This window comes from Stomoxys calcitrans, chromosome 5 (genome assembly GCF_963082655.1).
Source record: "Stomoxys calcitrans chromosome 5, idStoCalc2.1, whole genome shotgun sequence".
In the NCBI taxonomy this organism is placed as follows: Eukaryota; Metazoa; Arthropoda; class Insecta; order Diptera; family Muscidae; genus Stomoxys; species Stomoxys calcitrans.
In genome coordinates this window covers 87,589,729-87,606,354 of record NC_081556.1, presented here as the reverse complement: position 1 = coordinate 87,606,354, position 16,626 = coordinate 87,589,729, and positions in this window count along the sequence as shown.

Below are 16,626 nucleotides of genomic sequence, written 5' to 3'. Positions count from 1 at the left end.
TTATCCGCAACCTGTGGTCGCGTCCGGTAGATCGCAGCTAAACTTATCGTAACAGCTATGGCCACCACTCAGATCGGACCCCAATGCTTCAGCCTGTGTGGTGCTCACAGCTATCCCGTGACAGGTGTATAATAAACCGCTGGTTGGTAGTTGTGGCCCAGGTTACAAGTCTAAAATCAGTCGCATGCTACCCGGCTATAATCGCTTGGTACGACAAGACTTTAAAAATCAGCACGAATTATAACCACGGCACGGGATGACTATGAGCACCAGATGGGTTGGAACTCTGAGCTCAGATTTGTGTGGTATTCATCGTTGTTGTTGTTGTAGCAGTGTGTTGTACACTGAGCCGGCAGCCCTTGCCAATCAAGGACTTCATCGGGTCAATACGGTACGTAAAACCGGCTGCCATGGGATTGTGGTATTCATCGTCATCACGAGAAGCTCAGCTGAAAGCTACTGGGCGCCTCCACAGGTGGCGGATAGTGAAATGTTCCGTACACGCGGTAGCTCCAGCTGCAGTCGCGAACAATCAGCGATATCGAATAGGGACTTAATGGGAGGCCAGGCGACACCGGCGATTGCTTAAATACTGACTGTCTTTGTTATTCGGTATGAAAAGGCGAGTTATTGGCGACTTCAAATAACCAATGGCCATAACGCTAGCTCTGCTATGGAGCTTGAAGAGGATCGCTTCTACCACATACGAATATATGGCTACAACAATAGCAACGGATTATGCCGGGATTACGATCTGGCTGCATCAGCCAGATCGTAATTGAGCCGGGAGAGGTCAATTACTTCAGGTGCAATGGATTAAGGTCGTTTTTTAAGGACTTCATTCACCCGGAAGCTTTGTTTTAACGTTCCTACTGCGATTGGCTTCATGTACCGGAATGTTCCAGCCTTCCAAAGGGTGATCAGGAATTGCTACCTCCTTCCAATGACAAAAACAGTCTGTTATAAAGTCAGAAGTAGAAATTATGTCCTCAAGTCACTTGCCGGTAGTACTTGGCGTGCTGACACAGATGCTGTCTCGTATGCCAGGACAGCCGGTTGTATGTAGGGGCTGCCGGCTCAGTGTAAAACACACTGCTACATCAACAACAATCAACTCAATCCCTTGACTGCCGGTTGTACGTACCGGATTGACCCGATTGAGTACTTCATCGGCAAGGGCTGCCGTCTCAGTGTACAACACTGTTACAACAACAACAACAAAAACTATATAAACACAACTTTTCGCTATACTCACATCATTATGGTCATATTTCGTATATAGGTAATGATTGAGTGCCGCAATAAACGCTCCTGGAGCTTCACACAAATGCAGCGAATTCATCTGTGCTCCCTTTACCAGCGAGGGAAAACGATTTAAGCATTCGAATAGCTTACACCAAGCTATGGTCACAAATTCAGCCTTCATCTCCGATTTCAAACGCCAGGGTATCTCTCCGGCAGGATCCTTGCGTCTGGTATGTAAGGACCACTCCTCTAGGACATAGTCATTAAGTTTACTCTTGACTTCATTCAATTTGATTTTCAGCTGTTGCAGACTACCCAATTGGTAGTATTCTGTGAAGAGAACCTCGGCTGAAGGTAGAGTCCATCGGTTTGAGTTAGGATTTTGATAGGAAAAGCATTTGGTAAACATTTCCATGACTTCGTCGAAGAAACGTTGTCGCTGTTGATGTTCCGGCTGATGTAGAGATTTTACGCCGGGTGGTGATGAACCTGTGCAGCCATTTCTCAATGCCGTTCCTCCGTGAGGAGCCAGCCGAACTTCTTGGGTCATATCCATTTTTGATTGTGTTAAATTTTAAGAATGTCTCAAATTTCTTTACATATGTTTTGAATCATAACAAGTTGTAAACCAATTTTGTTTGGTCTTCAAAGAAATAAAGTGCGCAGCAGAGAAAACTTAGCCGATTTGAATTTAGCAACGGCGGCAAAATAAAACGGCGGCATCGCCTTTACTTGCTTTCCGAACACACAGATGTCGCCCTAAGGCATGTTTAACGTTGTGTGATGGAAACAATATATGGCGGCCGTTGCAGTCAAAAGCCGCCAGAAGGCCACAAACAAAGATACAGTGCGAGCTCGAAGACTGCAACTAGGTACACTGAAAAAAAAACATTGCAAAAAATGTTTCAATTGAAAATTAAATCATTTTGAATTAAAAAATAAATTGATTCAATAATTTTTATTGATATACCCCCATCCAATGGGGGTATAGCACGAGCTAAGTTCGGCCGGGCTGAAACTTATATACACCCACCATGGATCGCTTTTGTCGAGTTCTATGCGCGGTATCTCTTTTTAGACAAACAAAGAATATTGGATACGAACTGTTATGCTTTTGGAGCTATATCAAGTTATAGTCCGATTCGCACAATAATGCTGAACATTGTAGAAGTCATTGTGTAATATTTCAGTTCATTCGGATAAGAATTGCGCCTTGTAGGGGCTCAAGAAGCAAAATCGGGAGATAGGTTCATATGGGAGCTGTATTAAGCTATTGATCGATTCAGACCATATTAGACACATAGGTTTATGGTCATGAGAGAAGCCGTTGTACGAAATTTCTGCCAAATCGGATGAGAATTGCGCCCTCTATAGGCTCAAGAAGTCAAGATCCCAGATCGGTTTATATGGCAGTTATATCAGGTTATGTACTGATTTGTGCCATACTAAGCAAATCAATTGGAAATCATAACAAAACACTATATGCAAAATTTCAGACAAATTGCACAAAATTTGTGGCTTGTAAGGGTTCAAAAAGTCAAACCGGGAGATCGGGAAATTTCAGACAAATTGCACAAAATTTGTGGCTTATTAGGGCTCAAGAAGTAAAACCGGGAGATCGGTTTATATGGGAGCTATATGAGGTTACTTACCGATTTAGACCGTAATTGGCACAGTTGATGGAAGTCATAACAAAACACTACATGCAAAATTTCAGACAAATTGGACAAAATTTGTGGCTTGTAAGGCTCAAGAAGTCAAATCGGGAAATCGGTTCCGTACATGGCACATTATTGGAAGTCATAACAGAAAATTATCTGCAAAATTTGAGTTCAATCGGACAAAAATTGCGGCTTTCAGGGGCTCAAGAAGTCTAACCGGGAGATCGGTTTATATGGGAGCTATATCAGGTTTTTAACCGATTTGGACCGTAATTGGCACAGTTGTTGAAAGTCATAATCGAACACTGCGTGCAAAATTTCAGCCAAATCGGACAAAAATTGCGGCTTATAAGGGTTCAAGAAATCAAATTGGGCGATCGGTTTATATGGGAGCGATATAAGGTTGTAGGCCGATTTGGATCGTAATTGGCATAGTAATTTAAAGTCATAATCGAACATTATGTGCAAAATTTCAGTTATTGAGGTTGTTCGTACTTAGAACGTTTTGACATACGAGCGCTATTTGTGTTGTTTACAGTAATTCGAAAAATTCATCTCGCCCCAAAAATGGGAACAAATCGTGAACATTTTCATGCGATTATTATATCCACCACCGAAGGATGGGGGTATATTAATTTTGTCATTCCGTTTGCAATACATCGATATATCCATTTCCGACAATATAAAGTATATATATTCTTCGAAGATGGGCTATTTCGGACTATATCTTGAAAAAGCCCCTATATAGACCGATCGGCCGATTTAGGGTCTTAGGCCCATAAAAGTCACATTTATTATCCGAATTCGGCACTTCGACATCCTTCGTTAATTTGGCTCAGATCAGATTTGGATATAGCTGCCATATAGACCGATCCTCCGATTTAGGGTTTTAGGCCCATAAAAGCCACATTTATTATCCGATTTTGCTGAAATTTGGGACTGTGAGTTGTCTTAGGCCCTTCGACATCATTCATTAATTTGGCCCAAATCGGTTCAAATTTGGATATAGCTGCCATATAGACCGATCCTCCGATTTAGGGTTTTAAGCCCATAAAAGCCACATTTATTATCCGATTTTGCTGAAATTTGGGACAATGAGTTGTGTTAGACCCTTCGATATCCTCCATCAATTTGGCCCAGATCGGTTTAGATTTGGATATAGCTGTCATATAGACCGATCCTTCGATTTAGGATTTTAGGCCCATAAAAGCCACATTTATTATCCCATTTTGCTGAAATTGGGGACAGTGAGTTGTGTCAGGCCCTTTGACATCATTCATCAATTTGGCCCTGATCGGTTAAAATTTGGATATAGCTGCCATATAGACCGATCTCTCGGTTTTAGGTTTTGGGGCCACAACATGTGCATTTATTGTCCGATATCGCTGAAATTTGAGACAGTGCTTTGTGTTAGGCTCTTCGACGTTCTTCTTCAATTTGGCCCAGATCGGTACAGATTTGAATATAGCTGCCATATAGACCGTTCTCTTGATTTAAGGTTTTGGGCCCATAAAAGACGTATTTATTGTCCGATTTAGCCGACATTTGGGACAGCGCTTTGTGTTAGGCTCTTCGACATTTTTCTGCTACTTGGCCCAAATCGGTCCAGATTTGGATATAGCTGCGATGTGGATCGATATCTCGATTTAAAGACTTGGCCCCATATAAGGCGCATTTATAATCCGATTTCACAGAAATTTGACACAGTGCCATATGTAAGGCTTTTCGACATCCGTGTCGTATATGCTTCAGATCGGTTTATTTTTAGATATAGCTACCAAAAAGACCAATATTTTGTTATACACAATTGAACAATGACTTGTACTTATTAGTATTTGGTCCAAATCGGAACATATTTTGATATAACTGCTATGGAACATAAGGTGTGCAATTTTCACCGGATTTTGATGAAAGGTGGTTTACATGCATACCCGAGGTGGTGGGTATCCAAAGTTCGGCCCGGTCGAACTTAACGCCTTTTTACTTGTTTTTACTACTTTGGACGTGGATTATCTCAACAACAGTGCATCGATGAACTTTATTCAAATTTTGGCGATGAAGCTCCATCAAGAACCAGGGTTTATCAAGGGTATGACCAATTCAACAGAGGTCGTAGTTCACACTAAGACGAATTTCGTGAGGGTCGTCCAAAAACAGTTGGTGTTCGAAAACGATTGATGCTGTGCGCCAGATCATGATGTGGCCTATCGTGAGATTGAGACAACATTAGGCATTTGTGGGACCAATATTGCATGAACATTTGATCGTCAAAAAAATTTGTTCGCATTGGATCCCACACAAATTGTCAATCGCTCGTGTCGATTGGTCGAAAGAAATGCTCAAAAAATAGGAAACAACTACATTTTTGAGCCCTCAAAACCTCGATTTGATGAGTCATCCGCCGTATAGTCCTGACTTGGCACTGAACGACTTCTCTTTATACCCGTACGTGATAAATTAAGTGAGAGGTAACGTTTATCGACACCTGAAGAAGCGGTTAATGTTTGGGTGATACCTCAACCGGAGTGGCAAAAGTGCTTCGACAATTGGTTCAAACGCATGCAAATGTGTATAGTATAGATCTTAATGGGGAATATTTTGGAAAACAATAATGTGATTTTTATGATTAATATTCGTTTTTGTGTTCTTTAATCCCGAAATATAAGTGGCAACTCTCGTATTTGACCTTGTCAGATATCGAAATTGTTCTATCGTGGTGCGTAAAATTGGCCCACCTTCGTCTTCTTTGTGAACAGGCAGATTTCAGTCTTCTCTGGGTTAACATTGAGACCCCTGGGTCTAGCCTAGACGTGTGCTATCTGCAGGACCCGTTCGGTCATTCTGCATAGCTGTTTCGGATCCTTACCCCTTAGAAGTATTATAACATCGTCATCGTGGCAGACGGGTTCAAATCCCTCCTCAGTCAGCATCCGTAATAGGTTATTTATGGTGGTCACCCATAAGAGTGGCGATAAAATGCCACCCTGTGGCGTGCCTTGTGCCACTTTCTCCCTTATATTTATGCCATGGGATACATTTCGCCAGTGCGTATGCTTTGGCATCGAAGGATTCCTCTGTTTTATACACAACCTCGTGCAGGGCAGTCTTTGCCGACCTTTCCCTGACATAGGCATGCTTTTTGTATTTAAGCAGTTCGCTGGATGCCCTACTCTTTATCATGGTATCCACAATACGTTCCATGGTTTTGAGTAGAAAGGACGTAAGGCTTATGGGTCTGTAGGCCTTTGGTGTCGCATAACTTGCCTTGCTGGGCTTGGGTATAAACACCACCTTTGCCTCCTGCCAGGCTTTCGGAGTATATGCAAGTCCCAGGCACACTGTGAAAAATTTGGCCAGACGAGGCGCCAGATAGTCTGCCTCTTTCTGTAGTAACTCCGGAAATATCCCATCAGGTCCGGGTGACTTAAATGGTTTGAAGCTCCTCAAGGATTCCTTCACCGTAAATTCCGTTATTATAAACCTTCGATCATCGTCATTATTCCAAAATTCTGGTGTCTCCGTGAGTCCCTTCGTATTCTGTGGAAAATGGGTTTTAATCAAAAGCCTCAACATGTCCTTCGTTGTCTCTGCTCTCACTCCCATGTCGTCTACTAACGTTTCAGTTTGGACATGGGTTTTTAAGAGAAACTTTTTATCTTGGCGGCGTCATTAACGCTATCGACCTATTCGCAGAAAAGCTTCCAGGAGGCACGTTTTACCGCTCTGGTAATCTTATTGTATTCCTTAAGCCGTGTGTAATACACATTCCAATAAACTTCCGCTTTTTTACGACGTGCTCTATTAAAAAGTCTGCGGACCTCTTTCCCAATATTGCGAATCTCCCCGGCCATCCAGCGTTTTTCTTGGGCAGATTTCGTTTCCCGAAGAGGAAAACTATCTTCGAAGGACCCCACCAGTGCAGTCGTAATCCTGTTGACATTTTCGTCAATGTCTTCTATGCTTGGACAATCTAAATTATCTTGCCCAAGTCTTCTTCTGAGTAGTCTTCCGAATTTTGGCCAGTTGGTCTTCAACTTATTCCGGAAGCTTATCGGATTCGGCGCTAGCTGTGCTATTCTAAACCTAATGTAGCGATGGTCAGAGAAAGAGTGTTCCATGGAGACTCTCCAATCCTGAACCTCATCGATTAGATTTTCCGAACATCGTCACATCTAATACCTCCTCCCTAATTCTATTACCAAAGGTAGCGGTGTTACCAATATAAAGTGTTATTAGGTCGTTAGTATTCAAGAACTCTGCCAGGTCTTGGCCCCGCCTATTGGTGTTGGTACTACCCCACGAAATGTGGTGAGAGTTCGCATCGCACCCTATTAGTACCTCGTTTCCTGTCCGTTTTGTTTTTCTCATCAACCAGTTGCAGCTCCGACGTGGGTGGCGGTGTCGGAGAGTCGAAAGGCAGATAAAGCGATGCCAGGTATGCTCCACCGTCTCCCTGTCTCACCACTGTTGCATCCGACGTTAACAACTCTGGCGAAAATAATTATTTAACATTTTTATTAAAAACACCGTAGCGCAGAGGTTAGCATGTCCGCCTATGACGTTGAACACCTGGGTTTGAATCCTGGCGAGACCATCAGAACAAATTTTCAGCGGTGGTTTTTCCCTCCTAATGCTTCTCTTCTTCTAAAACTTCTCTCCAAAGAGGTGTCGCACTGCGGCACGCCGTTCGGACTCGTCTATAAAAAGGAGGCCGCTTATCATTGATCTTAAGCTTGAATCGGACTGCACTTTTGATATGTGAGAAGTTTGCCCCTGTTCCTTAGTGGAATGTTCATGGGCAAAAAAAAAAAATTGAATTTGAATGACAAATAACGCGTGTGTAGCGAGACTGCTACACACGCTCTGATGGAGAAAATCAACAAGGGCAAGATTCATATTGCCTTAATTCAGGAGCCATGGACGACCCCGAACAAAGTCTCTAAACTAAACTCGGCCGAGGAGTGCCAGCGTTAGCATAGAATAATTGGTAGTTGATATGGTTCAGTCCAGAAACTTTGTTCCGGGTCGTCCATGGCTCCTGAATCAAGGCAATATGAATCTTACCCTTGTTGATTTTCTCCATCAGAGCGTGTGTAGCAGTCTCGCTCCGGTGGAGATTTATCTGGATAACCTCAATCATTGGTCCTCCAGTAAATGGGCATCTTGGGAGTAGGGGATGATCTCATCGTCTGCTCCCTGCTCTTTAGATTGCATTGACTTTCCTGTCACTGCACTGCCTGATGTCATCGTTTTAGGTTCATTGCCTAATCTAGACTTCCGACTCTTTATAAAGTCGGTAATGGTTCCATCGTCGGGTCCCTGTTCGTTAAGCTTTATTGGGTTTCCATTCCCTGTACTGCCTGATGTTTCAATACTAGGATCTTTGCCTTTCTTAGTTATCCAAATCTTAAATAAATGGGCTTCTTGGGAGTAGCCATCATCGGCTCCCTGTTCGTTGGGTTGCATTGAGTCTCTTGTCGCTGCGCTGCCTTCTGTTCCAATATTAGGATCTTTACCAATCCCAGTATTCGGAATCTTTAAGTCGGTGATGGGTCCGTCGTCGGATTCCTGTAGTGTTGGGTCTCTCGCCACTGCACTGCCTGATATTTTAGTATTAGAATCTTTGCTTCTCCTAGTCTTTCCAATATTAAGAGATGCCGTGATTGTCGCGTTGTCGGCCCCCTGTTTGTTGGGCGGTGTTGAGTCACCTGCCACTGCACGCCCTGATGTCGCCGAATGAAAATTTCTGCATATCCTAGTCTTCCCAAGCTTAAACCAGTTAGGAAGGGCAAAAGTCGGGCGGTGCCGACTGTATAATACCCTACACCTACCCTATAAATACAATGTGGGACCTATATCCAATTCTGAACCAATTTTGATGGACCTCGGCGAGCAAATATGTTCAAAACTGTACAAAATACGGTTGACAGATGACAGCATTATAACAAATTACCCAAAATCTGACGAACATATATATGGGAGCTATATCTAAATCTGAACCGATTTTGACCACACTCTATTTATATTGTGGTAGTCGTCGAGGAAAGCGTTGTACAATATTTTGGCAAAATGGGTCAATAAATGCGCTTGCTGTGGCTCTAGGAGTGAAAATCGGGCGATATATATATATATATATGAGAGCTATATCTAAATCTGAATCGATTTCCAGTAATGTCGAGAGTCTTAAAAAAATCCCTCTTGCGAAATTTCGAGAGAATTGGTTAACAAATGACCTTTTTATTGCATTATTACTGAAAATCGGACGAACATATATATGGGAGCTATATCCAGATCTGAATCGATTTTTTCCAATTTCAATAGGCTTTGTCTCTAGGCCGAAAAACATGCCTGAACCAAATTTTAAGACGATCGGATGAAAACTGCAACCTGTACTTGGTACACAAATTAACATGGACAGACGGACAGACGGACAAAGCTAAATCGAATCAAAAAGTTATTCTGAGTCGATCGGCATACGTATCAATGGGTCTGTCTCTCTTCCTTTCAGGTGTTACAAATTAATTCACTAAGTTATAATACCCTGTACCACAGTAGTGGTGTAGGGTATAAAAAGGCAATTTTGCTCCCGAAGTGCGCCATGCCTTTAGTCTTAGCCAAACTTAATACGGAGACTTGATCAATGGCAACCATAAAGATAGTTCCTTCCTCCTTCTCCTCCCTGTGGAAGACCTCCCACTTCTCTGCGACCAAACCTTCGTTTTGCTTGTCCAAGAATCCCAACATGCGTTCCGTCGCAAATTTACTGCCCCATCCCTTGATGAAGACCGTAGCCTTAGTGAGCTGGGGGATAACCATTTTTCTCACCAGGTCGAGCTTTGCGCCCTCCCAGGGAGCGTCTACCCCTCTGACGAACTGTTTGATGGTATCAATACATACCGCCGACGCAAAACGCAGCGTAAAGATGTCACCTCTAAATTCGCAGTTCATCATTTGTATGGGTTGTTTGGAGGCCACCGTAGCGCAGAGGTTAGCATGTCCGCCTATGACGCTGAACGCCTGGGTTCGAATCCTGGCGAGACCATCAGAAAAAATTTTCAGCGGTGGTTTTCTCCTCCTAGTGCTGGCAACATTTGAGAGGTACTATGCCATGTAAAACTTCTCTTCAAAGAGGTGTCGCACTGCGGCACGCCGTTCGGACTCGTCTATGAAAAGGAAGCGCCTTATCATTGAGCTTAAACTTGAATCGGACTGCACTCATTGATATCTTCCTTAGTGGAATGTTAATGGGCAAAATTTGCATTTGCATTTGTATGGGTGGACCCTCTACAGAGTTCCACACATGTTCAAAAAACCGATCGTTAACCAGATCCTCTACTTGGGACCGATGATCTGGTGGAATCCTACCGAATGCACAGCCGATATTGATGACTGTATAAGTCAGCTCATCTCTGTTGCGCTTGCTTGCCACATTGGCGTAAGAGGGCGGCTACTTACCACTCTCAGCGATCATTTAATCTCGAACATAGAGAGATTTTCATTGCGAAAAGCGAACTTAGTACCAGCCTTTATTTACAAAAGCGAATCTACTGCAACGACGAGTAAATAACCATTAAGTCGCTGATTTCAGTTTGATATGAAGGTATGGAAAATCTTAACTAGAATATTTCGATTTCCACTGAATGTATGCGCAGAATTAACCCACAAATATTTAAGGTATGCTGCAGGTACAAAAGTTACTTTCCAGTAAATTACACAATCCTCCTTTCCTTTCCTCCTTTCATTAGCTAACATCAGGCTTACAGCCGCAGTTTCCCCATTTCCCATCCTGTGTAGTTCTTCTCCCACCACCCCATAACATAAAGGATGCGTGTGTTTCTGATTGTGCAAGTGAAAAATTATTGCCAAAGGCCTTAATCAACCGCAAAAATGTTTTAGGTCATATCCCATTCAAGTGACGGTACAGACGTTATTGTGTGCATCGGTGAGATCGCATTGTTCCTCATTGATGGTATGCCGCGAAATGAATTTGCTCTAGATGTGGCATTCCAAGGTTTAAGGGGTTGTTGAAAATGCATCGGTGCGACAAATACCTGCACAAAAGGCTAAAAAAAAGAAGACGTAGAAATGCATCCTAGTATAGCATGCGAGTATTGTTGTTGGTGGTGCAAATACCGAAATGGCTAAATGACTCAAAAGCTAAATTTTCAATTCCTAGAATAACAGTTTACGACAGTAAACGCCGAAAGTCAGGTTGAACAGGTTATACTGCCATATAATGTTATAACCTATCCATATTTAGTAAATAATTGGAAATATTGGGTTGTCCAAAAAGTAATTACGGATTTTTCATATAGTCGGCGTTGACAAATTTTTTCACAGCTTGTGACTCTGTAATTGCATTCTTTCTTCTGTCAGTTATCAGCTGTTACTTCTAGCTTTCTTTAGAAAAAAAGTGTAAAAAAGTATATTTGATTAAAGTTCATTCTAAGTTTTATTAAAATTGCATTTACTTTCTTTTAAAAAATCCGCAATTACTTTTTGGGCAACCCAATAGTTATGGGAATTTGATTGAGCGGGAAACGGTAGTATATTGAAACAGTGGATGAGGTTCAGGATTGGAGCATTCCTTCTCAGACCATCGCTACATTAGGTTTAGTCTACCACCGCCAACACCGAATCCGATAAGCTTTTTTACGACATGCTCTGTTAAAAAGTCTGCGGACCTCTTTTCCAATATTGCGCATCTCCCCGGTCGTCCAGGGTTTTATTGGGCTGATTTCCTTTTCCGAAGAGGACAACTATCTTCGAAGGACCCGACCAGTGCAGTCGTAGTCCTGTTGACCATGGAACACTCTTTCTCTGACCATCGCTACATTAGGTTTAGTCTACCACCGCCAGCACCGAATCCGCAATAAGTTGAAAATCAACTGGCCAAAATTCGGAAGACTACTCAGAAGAAGACTTGGACAAGATAATTTAGATTGTCCAAGCATAGAAGACAATGACGAAAATGTCCACAGGATTACGGCTGCATTGGTGGGATCCTTCGAAGATAGTTGTCCTCATCGGAAAAGGAAATCAGCCCATGAAAACCCTTGGATGACCTGAGAGATTCGCAAAATTTAGGAAAGAGGTCCCCAAACTTTTTTAACAAAGCACATCGTAAAAAAGCGGAAGTATATTGGGATGTGTATTATACAGGGCTCGAGGAATACAATACAATTAAATTACCAAAACTGCCTCCTGGAAGCTTTTCTGCTACCAGGTCGATAGCGTTAATGACGCCTCCAAGATGGAAAAGTTACTCTCAAAAACCCATGGCCAAACTGAAATGTTAGTAGACGACTTGAGAGTGAGAGCAGGGACAACGGAGGACATGTTGAAGCTTTTGATGAAAACCCATTTCCACAGGATACGAGGGAACTCACGGAGACACCGGAATCGTGGAATTATGAGGTTGATCAAAGGTTTAACATAACAGAATTTATGGTAAAGGAAGCCTTGAGGAGCTTCAAACCTTTTAAGTCAAAAGAATCTGATGGAATATTTCCGGCGTCACTACAGAAGGAGGCCACCGTAGCGCAAAGGTTAGCATGTCCGCCTATGACGCTGAACGCCTGGGTTCGAAACCTGGCGAGACCATCAGAAAAAAATTTCAGAGGTGGCTTTCCCCTCCTAATGCTGGCGACATTTTGGAGGTAATATGCCATGTAAAACTTCTCTCCAAAGAGGTGTTGCACTGCGGCACGCCGTTCGGACTCGGCTATAAAAAGGAGGACCCCTATCATTTGGCTTAAACTTGAATCGGACAGCTCTCATTGATAAAGGAGAAGTTTGCCGCTGTTCCTTAGTGAAATGTTCATGGACAAAATTTTTACTACAGAAGGAGGCAGACTATCTGGCGCCTCATCTGGCCTGTATTTTCACAGCGTGCATAGGATTTGCATATGTATACTCCGAAAGCCTGGCTGGAGGCAAGGGTAGTGTTTATACCCAAGCCGGGCAAGAAAAGTTATGCGACACCAAAGGCCTACAGACCTATAAGACTTGCGCCTTACTTAAAACCATGGAACGTCTTGTGGCTCACGGAAACACCGGAATCTGGGAATAATGAGATTGACAGAAGGCTTATCATTACAGAATTTATGGTAAAGGAAGCCTTGAGGAGTTTCAAACCATTTAAGTCACCCGGACCTGATGGAATATTTCCGGCGTTACAACAGATAGAGGCAGACTATCTGGCGACTCATCTGGCCAAAATTTTCACAGCGTGCCTAGGATTTGCATATACTCCGAAAGCCTGGCAGGAGGCAAGGGTGGTGTTCATACCCAAGCCCGACAAGGCAAGTTATGCGAGACCAAAGGCCTACAGCCTTACGTTCTTTCTACTCAAAACCATGGAACGCATTGTGGACACCATGATAAATACTCAGCGAAACTTCCCAAATACAAACAGCAGGCCTATTTCAAGGGAAGGTCGGTGGAGACTGCACGAGGTTGTGCAAAAAATAGAATAATCCTTGGATGCCGAGACGTACACCTTGGCGGTTTGCATTGAGATCGAGAGAGCGTTTAACAATGTGCGGACCGAAACACTGATCCAATCCTTTGACAAGTACCGGGTGGACCGGGCTCTTAGAGACTGGCTAAACCATATGCTAAGGAACAGGTGGATAAATTGTGTGTCCCATGGCATAAATATAAGGGAAAAAGTGGCACAAGACACGCCACAGGGGGGCATTTTATCACCACTCCTATGGGTGCCCACCATAAATAACTTATTACGGATGCTGACTGAGGAGGGATTTGAACCCACCTGCTACGCAGACGATGTTATAATACTTCTAAGGGATAAGGATCCGAACCAGCTATGCAGAAGGGCAGATGGCATAAGACTGGGCTAGCCCCAGGGATCTCAATGTTAACCCAGAGAAGACTGAGAGCAGCCTGTTCACGAGGAAGACAAAGGTGGCCAAGTTTACGCACCATGTTTCCTCAATGAAACGATTTCGATATCTGACAAGGTCAAATACTTAGGATTGATCTTGGACAGGAAATTGAATTGGGGATGTCACATTCAGGAGCGTACTGAGAAGGCTCAAAGATGTTGGACACTATGTAGACGGCGAAATAGGGCCTAAATCCGAGGATAGTCCACTGGCTCTACAGAAGCGTGGTTAGACAAATATTTATTTACGCCTCAGTACCCCACCACTGCAGTGTGTATCAAGCGGAGATCCTTGCAATTAAGGAAGTGGTGGAATGGCTAAGATATAATGTCATTACGACGATTGGCATAAATGTCTTCTCAGACAGCCAGGCAACCATTAAATTCCTGGAGAACGTATTTCTGAACCCAAAAACCGCTCTGGACTGTCGCAGATCTCTCAACGAGATGGCTGAAAAGTTCCAAATTCACCAGTTCTGGGTGCCGGGCCACAGAGATATTCCAGGGAATTGTAAAGCGGACGAGATTGTGAGCCAAGGAACTTCCCTACACATTCCAGGGGTACTGAAATCTGTGGATATGCCCCAAGCGACATGTAAGCTAAGTTTTCAGTACCAGGCCCGAAGGACAACCAATGATAGATGGTCACAAAGATGGAGGCTGTAAGCATTCCAAAACTATGTGGCCTAATATAGTCTTAAAGAGGTCTCCTGCTTTGCTGTCATTGGCTAGAACATATGATTGTGTCCGTGATGACAGGTCTAATCGAAAAACATGCTGACAGACTGAAGGTTGCCAGCAACGACTTTTGCAGAAGCTGTGAGGACATCGAAGAAGAAGAGACTATACATCGCCTTCTGCGTGTGTGTCCCGAACTAGCAGTTAGAAGAAGTTCCATTTTAGGTTCTCATTTTTTTGAGAACCTGCCTGATTCAGCTGTCTAATCGGAAAACATGCTGACAGACTGAAGGTTGCCAGCAACGACTTTTGCATAAGCTGTGAGGACATCGTAGAAAAAGAGACTATAGAACACCTTCTGTGTCTGTGTCCTGCACTAGCAGTCAGAAGGAGTTCCACATTAGGTTATCAATTCTTTGAGAACCTGTCTGATTTAGCGGATGTGAACATTCGCAAGTTATTGTGATTTTTAAAGCGAACTGGATGGTTCAACGGTAGGAACTAGTGGAATCTTCCTTCTTCTGTTCCTGTGGTATCACAATGGATGAAAACGTCTAAGTGAGTCTGATGGCAGACTGCCACTTAAACCTAACCTTACCTACGACTCAGTAGTTTGGTGTACTGCTATGGAGAAAAAAAAACAGGTTCAGAGAACATGTCTTGGCATAGGCGAAGCGATGACGACCACGCTCACTAGGGCACTGAAGACTATTTTAGATATCCGATCCATAGACAAACAGATTAAGTGTGAGGCAGCCATTGCGGCTATGAAACTTAAGGAGATGGGAAAATGGATAGAGGAGCAGCTCATGCCATAGCGGTACAATCGAGGCGACGAAAGGAAAACTGGAAGGAATGGAACAGGTTTCCAATCGGATACCTGAAACGACACTTGAGTTCAAGTGCGAGGCACTGCTGCCAGCGGCACAGTCTTGGATTGACGGAACCCTTGTATTGCCATCTGGAATATCATGTTACACGAATGGATCAAAGCTAGAGAACAGAGTGGGCCTGGGGGTCTACCTTAAGAACCCAGGGGCTGAGAGCCGTTTTAGACTGCCTGAACATAATACGGTCCTGCAGGCGTAGATCCGGGCGATCACGGAATACATGCGATGGTGTGGTGCTAACGCGAGGGCGTCGAGTGTGAACATTTTAATGGACCGTAAACTGGCCATAAGGACAATAACAAACAAGACGGTAAGATCACGAACAGTCTTGCAGGGTAAGAAGGAAATTAACGCTTTCGCAGAGAATGACACAATCCGCAGCGTTTGGGTGTTGGCCAAAACGGAGTAAGGGGGAAAAAAGGGCAGACGATTTGGAAGTGAAAGCCAGAGGACTACCTTCAATAAACTTAGATCTACGCAGTCCGAGTTAAGGGAGTGGGCGACGAATGCGTATGCAACCCTGTGGAACAGCGAATCGGTCGGTAGGATGGCGAAAATCCTATGGGGGGATCCAGATCGTGAGAAGATGAGGCTATTACTGGAAGGAAGTAAGAAGGAGGTCAATATAGTTCTTGTTATCATAACGGGACACATACGACTTCTAGCTCACTTATGTATAATCGGTGCGGCAAGTGATATCATGTGTAGGGCATGCGGTGATGATGAGACGTTGGAGCATTTCCTTTATCATTGCCCGACTTTTGCGTCTAAACGATACCGGCAATTAGGTGGGAACACAATGCCAGACATGAACCAACTTATGGGCGTGGCATTGAAAACAATTAAGGATTTTGTAAATAGCACGAAATTCCTGACATAGATTTTCTTTGTCGAGATTACTTTTTTATACCCTCCAGCATAGGATGGGGGTATACTAATTTCGTCATTCTGTTTGTAACTACTCGAAATATTCGTCTGAGACCCCATAAAGTATATATATTCTTGATCATCGTGATATTTTATGTCGATCTAGCCATGTCCGTCCGTCCGTCTGTCTGTCGAAAGCTCGCTTACTTTCGAAGGAGTAAAGCTATCCGCTTGAAATTTTGCACAAATACTTCTTATTAGTGTGGGTCGGTTGGGATTGTAAATGGGCCATATTGGTTCATGTTTGTTTCGATCCATGGTGAAGGGTATATAAGATTCGGCCCGGCTGAACTTAGCACGCTTTTACTTGTTTTTT